This window comes from Anthonomus grandis, chromosome 4 (assembly GCF_022605725.1).
Source record: "Anthonomus grandis grandis chromosome 4, icAntGran1.3, whole genome shotgun sequence".
In the NCBI taxonomy this organism is placed as follows: Eukaryota; Metazoa; Arthropoda; class Insecta; order Coleoptera; family Curculionidae; genus Anthonomus; species Anthonomus grandis.
The window spans coordinates 20,974,309-20,989,613 of NC_065549.1; the positions used below are offsets into that span (position 1 = coordinate 20,974,309).

General features: G+C 30.0%; 1 protein-coding gene across 3 annotated transcripts in view; it reads right to left on the reverse strand.

The window, feature by feature from the left end:
• Positions 1-15,305, reverse strand: part of LOC126735344 (paired box protein Pax-6-like) — a 116,225-nt gene that overhangs the window by 24,656 nt on the left and 76,264 nt on the right. The window lies entirely within an intron of this gene.

Genomic DNA, 15,305 nt, shown 5'->3' on the forward strand with positions numbered 1-15,305 from the left:
GACTAGGAAAAAGATTTTTAGCATGAAGGGAAATTAAAATGGAATTATTCTATAAACTAAGGTTTTTAAGAGAGCAAAATCAATTTGATCAAAATCAAAAAAGCAAAGAATTTTTAATGGAGTAGAGATTTTCAAATTGAAAGGTATCTCTAAAAATATTATTAAGCCAGGAAGATAGGTTATACATGGCGACTCATTGAAAGATACCAGATATATGGCATTTTTCGTTGTGTATTTTCGGTAGGCCATATAACAAAATATAAGGTATATATCTATAATATCTATATAAGGTATATACCAATAATAAGGTATTCTCGAGTTCATGGGATAAAGTCTAAGTTTAGAAGTGTTAAAAACTCCAAAGTAACTTACATTGCAAAAAAGCATTGGTCTTCGTGATTTTTTAAAAAAACGAGTTGGTAGGTAAATTGTGTAATTATAGATCTAAGGATATTTATGTATCTAGAATCCTTTCGCTAGGGCAGTTTAAAGAAAGAGTTAAAATGTTTGTATCACAGTAAACGTACTATATTCTTCTGCCATTTTTACCACTTGGATGTATTTTTATATTAAAAGTGTTTAGGTATTTTATATTTTTTTTATTATATTCCTAATTTATATAATGTTTTTACTATAATACTAAAGATTTTCATCATGTAATTGTCTTTTATACTGCTCTATGCTCTATTGTTTAAATAAGTTAACCTCAGTTTCTTCCAAAAATATTTTGTCTCTATTTACGAGATGATTACTAATTTCTAATTAAGTAAAAACTGTCGATAGAGTAACTTTTCTTAAAAAAGAAAGTCTAGTTATGATTTATCGATTGACTAACGAGCCATTGAAGTTTAGTTTATTGAAAGTTTATGAACAGCTACGATGATAAATATTGCCGTAGACTTCAGGATTACCGTAATAGGAAGCATGAAGTAAAATAATAAGAAATAATCAAAGTAGAAATGTACCGTAACTTTCTCTATACTCTATTTCAGAAGTGTGTAGAGCAATAAAACCTCATTAGGTATGCAAAAGTGGTACCTGGTGATCCACCAATATTTTATGCCACTACCTTAGTTGGGTATTAGTTTCAATGTAAAATTCTTTCTTTTCGTTGATTGCAGGTAGTGCCACCCGGTTTTGGGTCAATTTATGAGTTTTGCCCATTGTTACCCACTGATAAACATTGAAAACGGTTCGCCAAAGGCGTGCAACTGGGACTTGTTTTTTACCTTATAATTAATGTACTTAAATGCTATTTTATTTTAGAAAGTTACTTTTGTTTAAATGGAATAATATATTTTTTTCACAAATGTATTGAACATAATATGTAGAGTAAAAGAGTTGAAAATATCACTTTTGGATCTGGCACTTTTTGAACAGTGTATAACAATTTTAAATTATAATAGATTGTAGTCTTCTTCGTCATCTGACGAACTGTCATCACCTCTTGACATTATAATTAAAGGATCGACTGTCTGATCGATGAGGTTGTCAAGATCCCACATTTTGTCCTCTTGCTTAATTACATGCTGGACTGCTTTTCGCCAATTCTCTGGTGTCGCTTCCGTAATGGCTTGATCAAACAGTAGCTTAACATCTTTCATTTTAAAAGTCGTGTTTTGTCTTGCTACAAATCCTTTTACCTGCGCCCATATCAGTTCTATATGATTTAGTTCGCAATGATATGGCGGTAAGCGCAGTACAGTTATATTATATTTTTCGGCTATATCTTCCACGGCGTATTTCATGAAACGAGTTTTGTGTAAGTTTGCTATTGCCAGCAGTTCTTTTTTTATCAAATTTGCTTCAAACGCAATACCTTTTGCAGTCAGCCAATCGATAATTTCTTGCTTTCTCCAACTTGAAGTTGGCGTCTTCTCTATTCGCCGTGAATGATAGCTTGCGTTATCCATAACCACCACCGAATTAGCCGGAAGAAATTTTATCATTTCACCAAAATAGTCCTCGAAAACGTCTGAGTTCATGTCTTCATGGTAATCTCCTGTGCGAGTCGACTCAAAGGTTAGCAGACCTTCTTTTAAAAATCCCTCTTCGCTTCCAATATGTGTGATTATAAGTCTTTTTCCTTTTCCCGAAGGTACTTTAATACCCGTAGACAGGCCTTCTATGAAAGCTTGGCGAGCACTGGTTATATTTTTGTCTTGCCACATTTTTTGGATACTGCGGTACTGCTTGATACTTCTCAAGTATTGTCGTCTCCAACAAATAATTTCGTCGCTCTCCAGTAAAAGTGCTTTGCGGTTATGCTTTTCCCAGGCAAAATCCATATTTTTTAAAGTTTTCCATAAAAGTTTTCTACTTATCAACGGAATACTGTCATCTCGGCCAAGCTCCATTAAAATTTTGTCTAGGGTGGGTATTTCCTTTTTAAAATAAAAAGAGTGAACTTTTCTTCAAATTATACATTTAGCATTTTCATCAAGGACTTTTGTAGGTCGTCCTGGCTTTTGCTTGGGAGATTCCACTTGACCTGCTACTTTTCTTTCCCGCAACAATTTGAAAATGGTGGACTTTCCAATTCCACTCATTCGAGAACATTTTTCAACAATTTCTTGCACAGTAAAACTAGGGTAATCGTGTTTTATGCAATCATGTACATTTAAAATAATAACTTTTTCACTCAGCGATAGTGGAGAATTTTTAGTACATCTTTTCGTTGGACTGAATACCTCCATTTTTTAAATATTGGGATAATAATATTGTGATTACACTACAGCGGAGCAGTGACTACTAACGTTTAAAATATGATTTAAAAGTATTTATAGTCTGTATATATTACCTGACCCCATTTTTGCATGTTACAAAGCGTTAAAAGATAGGTACTTTTACAAAAGGATTAAAAGTATTTATTTAGTATTTAATCTCTTTCAAAATAAAGGCATTTAATCCGTGAAAATTAAATTCATAAATATTATAAGTACCTGCGCCTATGAACTACCACGAAATGTAGCCAAACAGAACGGAATTCCCCAGTTTATTGCTCTATACACTTCTGAAATAGAGTATAGTTATAAAAATCACGATTATAGTAAACTCTAAAAACAGGTTTATTTATTAGCACAAAATAAAGTTTGGGCAAGCATCATATGCTTAAGAGAAACCCTTTTGTTAATTAAATTAAAAGCACTAAAATAAAATTTAAAAAATCATTTAACCGTTTATTTATTAGTAACCATTCATTTTTTTAGGTTTCGACTACAGCTCATTTATAATTTTTTTTTAAGGAAATGTTCATCATATACAGTTAAATTATGATCGTGAAAAGCGACGATATTAGTAAACGGTTTTCCGTTTCCTAAACATCTTAAGACCTAAACAACACGATTCCAACTTAAATCCCCAAGTATTCTCCCCCAGGGAGGGTTAGGTATATATAATTTAAAAGAGATAATTAGATTTAAACTGCGAAACGAGAGAGGCTTTTCAACCCCCAAGTATTTACCGAAGCAATAAACAGGGACACGGCGGTGGCAAACAGATTTTAAGAGTTCCCGTGGGTTCGTTCGGGGAACGGGTGTTCAACGAGCCTGACCGGCCACAGCGAATACGAGTTTAACGAAGCCCGACTAAATGTTCCCAGTATTCGATCAATTTTGGAATATAGAATTTTGGGGAATATTTTTCGTGCTTGAAGGGAAATTATGAACAAATTATATGGCATTACCTAATTGACATGGTAAAACTTGACTAAATAGAGCTAATAAATTAGATTAAAGTTTTAAGATAAATGCTTTAAAATAATGATGGGACCTGAATTATTTAATAAGTGCTTAAAAAAATAACATACATTAAAACAAGTTTTAAGCTTTACTTATGGTCGCTTACGTGTGGTGAGGAAGATATTCTAAGTCGAATTGGCAAAAATAAAATTTTAATATATGCAGCTCGGCGGTAGTAAATTGAGCCTGAAGCTAGGGGCAAAGATATTATTAATGACCGAAGGATAACTACTCTACCCAATACTTCTAAGTATCCACTGGTTTATGTAAGTATAAAAATATATTAAGAATCAAAGTGGAAACTTTGTCTGAAGAGATTTATGATCAGTAGCATGACATTAATATCAATGGATAAGTAGAAACCATAGCTACTTTCACATTACTTGCTCCTGTCATGTTATCGCCTAGACTAAATGGTACAAATTACAAGTATTTGGACTCTTTTAAATTTTATTTTAAGAGTACGTTATTATTTGAGGTGAAATTACCCAAATAGATGAATAAGTAAATGCCATAATTGGTCATCTCGATACATAAGTTCGATGGATATGGAAACACTCTGTATATCCTCCCGAATTATAGCAAGCAGCTGTAAAACTTAAGCTTCTCGAAAATGAAATTCTCTAGAAAATGCGGAAGATCGATACCATTCATAGTCCGCATGTTTACATGCCAATATCTTATAGAAAAGAAGAGGAAAAAAATTAATTCCTTTGCCACCGAAAATGTACAATGCAAAAAAGCTCTCGTCGAATGGGAGGGAACACATGTCCCTCCGCTAGTAAGTTGGCATCAGGCTCTGTTCGCGTTTTCTGTTTGGGCAACGAAGCAGAAGCGACTAGATTGTGAATTGTAATTGAAAAAGGTGGCCGTTTAATAGGGAGGGTTTTTAAATACATTTTTCTTGTTAACTGACGTGTATACTATTAGAAGCCTAGGGAGCCTACAAATGTTTATTAGTTAAATGTAATATCGTATCTATTTACGACTAATGTAATAGTTTTTATTGTACAGGCGGTCAAACACCCTCTTGAAATTATTTAAAAAAAACTGTTGCGTGTTATCTTGTATTGTTTTAGACTAAGATTTGCACGAAATTTTGCTTGTTGACGCTTATGAATGGCAGCACAAGAAGAAATAAAGGATTAAACGGAAAGGTAGTATAGTAGATATGTAGAATAAAATGATGATAGTTTTTGACAATCGCTTTCCTAAAAGTGCTTCTATACTATATACTATTAACAAGACATTGGTTCATATCACATAAGAATTTAAAGAATTTGCCACAGTTAATTTAAATCTTTTTCAAGGAGAATACAATAGACCACAGAACCAGATACTTAAACCAAAGTTCAATTAGCACATTATTCATCGAACACTATTTATAGCATAGCTTGGAGTAACGTTGAGAATATTGGTTGAAAAAACTTTTTGAGCAAAAATGACAAATAGACTTAATAAAGTATGAAGGACTAAGAAAATTATTAATTAGATTTTATATGCCACTACACTTCTCAGTCTAACTAGAAGAGCATTATCACGTGTAGATATGCAGATATAAGGCGGACACGAACATAGCAGTAGAATGCGGAACTCACGAAACGCCATGAGACATCAAACAATCTTTTCCTACTTATTATATTTAAATCAAAAAAATTTTGGTTATGAAGTTAACATTTCTTTTTATATTTTTTATATTTAATTTTACTCGTTACTGATAAAGATTGTCCGTAAAAATGTATAAATCTTTGTTATATTGAAGTTGGCATGTAAGGCAGAGACATATTTGTTTGGTTAGATCTGGTATCATAAGTTGATTAATTAATTTGAATTCTGTTCATTATGCGTACAGATTTCTCAGTTTTAAAACATTGCAATTAGGCCTTTAGAGGGATATCTAAAACATTTTTTAAAAGGAAATTTCTTGTATATAAAATATAACATACGCTGTTCATGTTCATATTTTGAAAGGGTAAATAAATTGTAGGATGAACTATATATGCTTATATTGTACTTTTTGTAAGCACCACCTTATATTACAAGACAGTATCTCAAATTGGATTTAGTCAAAGAACAGTCAAGAATAGTAAGCAATTTTTTATTAAGGACATTTCTAAGTTGATAAAATATGTAAAAGATAAATTTGCAAAATATATTCCTTATTTCTCTGTTTAAGAAAGCTATATAATCATCTACTTAAGATTTTAATGGATTCATCCATGCATTGCACTAAAACCAATCTCCGTCCGTTGGTATACTTAATTTTAGGAACCCCCAGAAACTAAGATAACAGGGTCATCAACATATGATATAACACTGCTCTCCTGAAAAATATTTCTTATATTATGGATGTACATTAGGAAGAGAATATGTCCTAGCATAATACCTTGGGGCACTACTAAAACCGTATTAATCGACTAAAACTGTCCTTTATTTTGACGGGTTACACTTGATTGGAGGTAACACTTTTTAGCAAATGAAATGGGCCTTCCCCGAATCCAATATCTTCAAATTCATTAAAAAGTATTCGGTAAAAAGTTGTGTCAAAAGCCTTTGTTAAATCTAGCAAATTTTTTTTCTTATTTTGCAAATTTAGGTTAATGTCATTTACAAGTTTCTAAATCGCTTCCTCAGTGTTTTTGTTTTCAGTAAACCTGAATTGTTTAGAATTAAGTAAGTTCTTGGATGCTAAAAATTTCATAATTTTTTCTTTTAAACATTATTCAAAGACTATCGCATAATTGTTTATAACAGATATTGGCCAATAATTATTTATACAGTGCTTTCATTTCAAAACGACCCACCCTTAATAACTTTCTTAGAAAAAAAAAAAAAAAAACACGTCAAATTAAATATACAGGGGGACGTTTAATTATGCATTTACTGAAGTTCTGTCAATCACCTCCTCACCAGCTAACCTCAATTTAATATGTCAGATGGGAACCGCCATCGTGTGATACATCATAGTAAGCAGCGTAAAATTCTCTAATCAACGGTACCAAAAAAAAATTAAATCGGTAAATGTGCAAGCAAATAGTTAGCGAAAATGGCTAGAAATAATGAAAATTTTATTTACGCCAAACTTTGATTTAAACTCGATCAAATATTTAAACTCGTGATCTAGCCATTGCCGAACGGGAAGAACATAGTGAAGAGGAGCACCTTCTTGCTGGAAATATATTTCAGACGACGAGTTTCCAGATAAATGGATAGGGCGAAGGGGGCCTATAGAATAGCCTGCTAGATCTCCTGATATAACGCCGTTAGACTTTTTTCTATGGGGTCATTTGAAATCTATTGTGTTTACTCCCCAACCTGAAAGTTTGGATGAACTTCGTCAACGCATCATCGACAGCTGCCATGATATCCCACATGTTTTTGAAAATGTCCGTCAGGAATTTGAACATCGCCTATATCATTAGTTGGCCAAAAACGGGCAACATTTTGAACACTTATTGAAATAAAAACTGATATTTTCATGTTTTTGTTTTCTATCTGAACAAATTAAGATAAACAAAGATTTTTCTAATTTTCTCGAAAACGAATCGACCGATTTAAAAAAATCAAACGTCAAAATAAAAGATTTCAAAAGACCTTTGAAACAAGTGATTACTCAATATCCCTTGTCATTTAAAATTTTTAAGGGGATGACCCTGAAGGGCAGAGGGTGAAAGGGGGTGAAAGGGGGTGAAGTAATTTTAAGTTAGAAAGTTGTTCCCCTTGACAAACCTTTTGACGTATTTTGACGTTTTTTTTTAAACAGTGGTTTTCGGTAAATCCGTGGTGGGAAGTTTTCAAATGAAGACCCTGTATATATTATATAAAGAAAACTTCAATAAGCTACATATTTTTTTGCTATAATATTAGTCTATTATTAATTTGAAGATTAATTTAATTTTTCCAAGGAAATTAAATCAGGAATCTTTTGAATTTTATCACTTATTTTAATAAATCCATTTCCAAGTTTGGTCATTGGATATTTTCTCTCAGTTTTTTCCTGTTCTGCATGAAATAGTTACAGCCAACTTTTTCTCAGCAAGCGATGCCTATTCCTTTTAATTTTCCAAAATTTTTTAAAACTAACATGTTATTATATTACTCGAATTTGATGAAGATCTAGGTCTAGGTTCTTGATTACTTTTGCCAACCCTATAGTATTTCATAATATTTTCAATATATAATATCAAAAAAAAAAATCATTTTGTTAATATTAATCATTTGTAAATAAAATACTTAACAATAATTAATAGATAGTGGAGACCAAAAACCATGTTAGTATAACAATATTCAAGTACTGCTTTTAAGATATAATTAATATAAACTTAGGTTTTACAGTAAAATAAAATACATTTTTTATATTAGATAGCTTACCTATATACTCCTCTTACCTTATTCTTATATGATATGTTGCGCTATTAGGTATATGTTGTTGTATTTCTTTTTTAGGCTAGATTTATATTATAAACCCCTAAGATATATCAGGTATGTGCTAGTACATCGATGGAAAAATGAATGTCATCAATACATGTTTAATTTAATATATTTTCCAAATAATTCCGTATTATATTCTTTCAGATTTAAATGGATTATAAATATATGTATAGTATAATGGATTCAACAATTTTTTTCGTAAAAATATTTTTGTATATCCATATTTTGGTATTATTTTATTTTGAGTTAAAAAGTAAAAAAAACGTTAAAACATTTCAAATAATAAAGTTCTTTTTCATATAATACTAATTTATGAATTAATAATAAAGTAAATTGAAATTTCTAATCCATGTTAATTCTTATGTTACCTTTAAATAAAATGTCACACGATTTAACAGTATCCTATTTAAAATCCTAAAATGTATTAATTCTTTATCTGAATTTTTTTATTTTCCTTTAATAAACTAACTTAAAAAATCTGAAAATTTAAATATCTGAAATTAAATTAATAACTTAATTTTGTATTATTTTTTAAATCTTATATTTATTTTATTTTTTTACTATTTGAATATTTATATATTTGTTTATTTAATAGAAGTTTTTATTCACAGTTCCTAAAAAAATAAATATAAGTTATTAAAATGTTTCTATTTTATAGTATACTAATCTAGTGATTTACAATTTGACTTTGAATATTTTAACATGCTTTCTAATTTTTTTTACATTGAAAAAAATATTTTATTTATTTTTTTTTATAAATATCTTACCTATGTAGAACTAAAATCAAATTTTGATAGGATGTTATAGGTCTGTATTGTTATTAAAGGCAAGACATAACTAATAAATTAATTCAAAATAACTCATTCTCAAGATGTAATAATCGCTAATACGAGTACATTTACATGAATTTACTATACTCTAAATATAAATGATTCTTAATGATTATATGCTATTACATAAATAACGGTATATGGCATTTTGGTTACTAAGTTAATGTAAATTGTATGTAAATTTAACGACATACTATTAATTACCAAACCGATATTCCCACTAAGTCCTTTAAAAAACTTAGAAAGCTGTTACTTAAACATTTTAAATATTGGATTTTTTATGCATTTATTTCACAAAATAGCCTTTTTGTTGTATATAAAGCTAAGGTTTAATGTTTAAGGTGATACTAATAAATTATTTATAGAAGCATCGAAAAATGACCTATACCAAAGGAAGTTCTAAAAAAATCCTTAAAAACTATAATAGATTCACTTACACCTTCAGTTGCATGTAGTATGTTTATTAAAGCACACATATGAGGTCAATGTTAAGATCTGTGTTGAATATTAACAGAATATTATAGTCAGCTGTTAATGGGACTGCGTTATTTAGTATGGGCAACAAACTGATTAAATTGAGAGTTGATATTCTAGTATTAAAATTAATTACTATATTGACTATAATTATAGTTGTTTGTTTTTTTTTTTGTACCATTCAAATATGAAAATAGAGCGAAATAAGCAAAACGGACTATTTTTTTTTAAATAATATTTAATTGCAAAAATATGAGAAAAGAATTGAAGAGCTAAGTGGATAAAGGTGTTAAGCAACAATTTGACGAAAAGTTAGATTTTGTGCTAAATGAAGATGTTAAGTACACATTTTTCATATATCTTTTATTCAGAAACGTACAAAACATATTTACGATTTTAGTTAAGGATAAAGGAGTTAAGTGCATCGGTAAAATCGGTTCTCAAATGAATAAAGGGGTTAAGCGCACTTAACACCTTCATCCATTTTTTGGATATAACTTTGTGACGGAAAACGTGCTTGATTTGTTTATATCTTGTCGGGCCTTGCTATTATTAGAGTGTCGTTAGTGTTTATTCTAAATATTTATATTAAAAATGATGCAAAGAACGGCTAAAATAATGCATAATGCCAAAAATATGGTGGCAGTAAATATTAGAAATAATGACGGATTAATTAGTGATAATAATGGCAATGATAGCTCTAAAAAAATATATCATAACCTAGAACCGTTACAGCCTCCTCAACCGGCGTATCCTATACAAGATACTAATATTACATGTAAGTAAAGTATTGTTTTAAGTACTCCCTGGGGGTTTGAAAGTAAAAATTTAATCCCTTGGGAGTAAAAGTAACCCTTTGATCCCGAAATTGAGGAATTAAAAGTGCACTTTTTATCCCCAAATTGCAAAAAATGTATTTATATTTTGCATGTCTGCATACTTTACATTATTCACTTACTTATTAAAATATAAAAAAACCTTATGGTATTAAAAAAAAAGAATAATAAGTAAATAGAATAATAACATTTTATGGAATGGTAGGTATTTATTATTTACTTTTTTTGCAGTTGAACAAAAAATTGATCAACAATCTGCAAATTAAATGGATACTAATATACTATATGAGTGTAAATATTGAACCACTTATCAGTTTTGAAGAAATAGAAGTTGACGATTGACTTTCTACCATCCAAGAAATATGCACAGAAGAAACAGATAGGAATAATTATTGTCAGACATCTTGCCCAGCTAAAATGGATGGACCTTTTTCTACTCTTTTTTTGGAAATAAAACTTTAGTGATAATGTTGTTTGTATAGGTAGGTACAGGGTGCCTATTCTGAAATATAATGTTTAAAGAAGTTAACAGAAATAATAATAATAATAAAACAATAATTTAAAAAACTAACAAATAATAATTTTAACTAGTTACGTATATTTAAGACCTTTTTTATTTTATCTTGCAGATGCTGAAGATATAATACCATCTTGTTCCTATGTGAGCACTACAAAAAATGTCGACAAAGATAATATTTAACTATGTAAGATAATATTCGACTAATATAAGAACATACTATAATAGAGGTAAATTTATTATAAAAAATATTTGTAATTTCGATACACATTTTTTTTCAGATTTTGATGCCTCATCTAACTGCAGCTCTAATTATGTACCTGAGTCAGAATCTACCGATTCTAGTATTGATGACAACATACCTCTAGCTGAGTTTAGTCGCCGAATTAAAAAAAAAAGATAGACCACAACCTGGTTTGCCAATGAGTGATGACAAACAGGACAAAAATCCAGATATGTGGAAACGGCGCTCCGCAGCATTGGCTAGAGAAAAAGGACTTGATTACATATCTCAAAAAGGGAAACAGATCAGAAAAGAATCCAAACTTCGGAATATTATGTAACCCAAACTATCGTTATAAGTGCAGTGAAAATTTTGACAACGAAAAAAGGCAAAAAATTTTTTCAAGTTTTTATAAGTTGGATATTAATGCAAAAAATGCCTTACTTTTTAATTCTATTAAACTAAAAGAAGTTGGGCGAATAAAAAAAGGTGCAAAAAAACGGAGAAGCTCAACCTACGAATATTAGATATCATGTGATCGTCAATCAGCCAGAGTGTGTAAAATGGCTTTCGGCTCGTTATATCAAATTGGCAGAAAAAAAATGGCTATTTACAGAAGTGGTCAGCTAATGGAAACGCCGCACCTTCACCAGACATGAGAGGGCATCATTCAAATAGACCATACAAAATTTCTAACAAAGTGTGCGACTATGTGATGGATCATATCAAGAGCTTTCCAATCGAAAAATCTCACTACTCAAGATACAAAAATCCCAACAAGCGCTACCTGTCACCATTACTATCTGTTAGAAAAATGCATTGTCTTTATTTTGAAAAGTGTGAAGATGCAAATAAACCAGATATTTTTAAAGTTAAACAGTGCACATATAAAAGAATATTTGAAACTAAATTCAACCTATCCTTTGGACATCCACGGAGCGACACGTGTAGTGTGTGTGATGCCGGAAGTGGAAATGAAGAACATATATAAAGATTTCACAAAGCCTTTGACCTTCAACAAAGTGACAGACAAAAGGCTGAAAAAAATAACAAAGTGGCTTACTTAACTGTAGATTTACAGCAAACTATGCCACTTCCGAGGTTCACGACATCAAAAGCCTTTTATCTCCGGCAGATGTGGTTTTATAACCTTGGTATTCATACGATCACTTCAACTAGATATCAAGCAAATTTTTTCACTTGGACAGAGGACATTGCTAACCGAGGAAGCACGAAAGTCGCTAGCTCTTTGCTGACTTTAATTGAATTTGGTGCTGCAATAAGGGAAAAACATCAGTTAATAATCTGGTCAGATTTATGTGCAGGCCAGAATAAAAATTTTATGATGATTTGCTATATCAACTGCTTATTGTTAAAGGATACTTCAAAATAATTGAACATAAGTTTCCCGAGGTTGAACACTCATTTTTGGATTCAGATCGCGACTTTGCTCGAATCGAAAAAGTTCTTAGAAAACACAGCACAATTTATCTTCCGGGCCAGTACAGAGAAATTATCAGTAAAGCTAGTAAGAATAACCACGTTGTTGATATAGAGTCATATTTTCGCCTTTTTTCTGATTTACCCAACCAGCTAAAAGTGGTAAACAGAAAAATAAACACACTTAATGAAAAAGTTCAATTTAGAGATGCAGTAAAATGGATCAAAGTTGAAAGATTTGGTCATTATCTATACAAAGATTCATATGAAGAAGAAGCCCCATTTAAAGAAGTGTGTATAATGAAGCGCCAATTTGAAGCAGACCCCACACTACGACTTCCCCGAGCAGGAACTTGGTCAGCTGTCTAAGGAAAAAAATGAAAATATATAGGAGCAATTGGCGTTTGTTAAAGAAGAGTACAGATATTTCTACGAAAATGTCATTGAGAAGGAAGAACTTATGCCACAAGAAGAAAAAAGAAAGAAAAAATAAAACAGTTTTTACAGCAGAATAACATTTTTTTTGTTTTTAGTTTTGTGCTTTTATTTTTTGTGTTGGCAACAAAGAACAATAAAATATTTACTTTTTTCATATTGATAGTTTTTTTAACATAAACTTCAACGCATTTTTAAAATAAACTGGTATATTACTGTTTTGGGTATACATTTCTTGTACTTAGTACCATTATCCATATTCAGTGAGTAAGTAAAATAACAAGTGTGAGCTGAATGACGGTGACAAGTACAACAAATTTTAGTTAATGTCTGGTTTGACAAAATTACTGTCCTTTTATTAGTTGATTGTTTAAAAGCATCTGTAATCGTTGCAAATATATTTAAAGTATTGTTTCTTACTACCATTATCCATTTATCAACAAACAAGTTACATAGACTATAAATTCTAAATTTTTAAAATCGATTTGCTCAAATATTTACTTTTGCTGCTTAACACCTTTATCCACTTAGCTCTTCAATTATCAGTAGAAAATATGTGTGCGTGTTTTTTTTTTATTAAAAAAAATAAAATAAATATTCAAAAAACATATTTCAAATTAATGGAATAACATGAAAATAAAATTCAAAATATTTATAATATATAAAAAATTAAAAAGGTCTAAGAAGTAACACAAAAATCCAGAAGAAAAAGTTTAAAATACCAAAATCTTAAGGTAGTTTGCTTGAATACGAAAAAGAAAACATAGGTTTAAATGCTTAATACAAAAAGAAAAATTAAATGTTCCAAAGTCTCAAATTCCTGGAATAAAAGTATTAAAAAAACAGAACATATATAGAGTAACTTAAAATTATATAAAATAATAAAAAGTATAGCCTTAAAGGAATAATTGAAATACCGGGAGAAATTTTATAATGGCTTCAAACTTTAAAAAAAATATCTTTAAAAGAATATCTCCAAATGTTTGAAATAAAATTAAAAATTAAGTAACTGTATATTTTAAGAATATTTGAATTTTAGTATGTTGTAGTAAAATAATGAACCATAAATTGGAAAAAATATTTATAAATGGTTTTTTTAATGGTTTTTTTAAGTCTTATTTAACCTCAACATTAAATCAAAATATGCACATTTCTGCTCGTTATTTATAAAATAAAAAATGTAACGATATTAGAGCAAAAAATATTGTTATACATACCTACACGTAAATTAATATTTAACTTAAGAAAAATTAAAAGTTTCTTTGTAATATAAGAAGTTTTCCTTGTATTGCTTTGAAAGTAGGCTATCGACTTCAGTACTTGCAACGAATTCTCTTTTATCACTTAGTCATCTATCGGCTAAAAATGGTTGCCTTAAAGAAAAAATTTAATTTTTTGGAAAAAAAAGTGGGCTGTTTGATAAGAATTATTGACTTTTTTTCCCAAAAATTCATTACTATAGTCTTGTGAGAGGGTGGGTTATCATAATGCCAATCTATGAGTTTTCCTTCACATGCCTGTTTTTTTCGACAAATTTGTTCTCTCAGATACCTCAAAACATGCAGACAATATTCTTTATTTACTGCCTTATCTTTCGGTAAAATTTCCGAGTGCACAGCACTGTGATAATGAAAAAAAACTGATAACATCACCTTCACTTTTGATCGATTTTGGTAACATATAACAGTTTTCTCTTACTTAAAAGACGCCATTCCGCAGCTTGTTGACTGGTTTATCAAAATATTATATCAAATTCATAAGCCTCCTGTACAATGCGTTTTATAAATATGGAGTCAGAATTAATTCATCCTAACATGTTTTTGGTTAAAATTCAGGCTCTTTTGGCGCTAGTCGGGCGTCAACGTTTCATGCCCAAACAATCGTTTAAAATGGTAGGAACGGACTCGTGAGTAAAATAAGTCTTCCACACGTAAAACTCGTTTGCAATGCAAAATTTAAGACAAATTCTTTGTGTGATATTTTTATTAATTGTAAAAATCGAAAAACACATTTAGGGTTAAATAAAAATTTATCAAGGTAAACAAATTAAATGACGGATGGGCTTAAACTCCGCGTGGGTATACGGGTCAGTTGTGCCAACTCAGCTACAAAAATAATTTCGACAATCTCTTTACGTGGACTTTTTAAATGATCGTTTTTGGGTACTTTTCGTGACAGAATGAATATCTCTGTGTCCCTGTATATATTATTATACTTTTTAAAATGTATGTCACTAAGTATCCAGATTAACTTCTTAATAATATATTTATTCATTATGAAACGTGTGATCTAGTTTGACACTAAATATTAACCAAACGTATCTTTGCCGGAAATCTTTTGAAATATCATAAAAACTTTTTATATTATCTTATCGGAAAA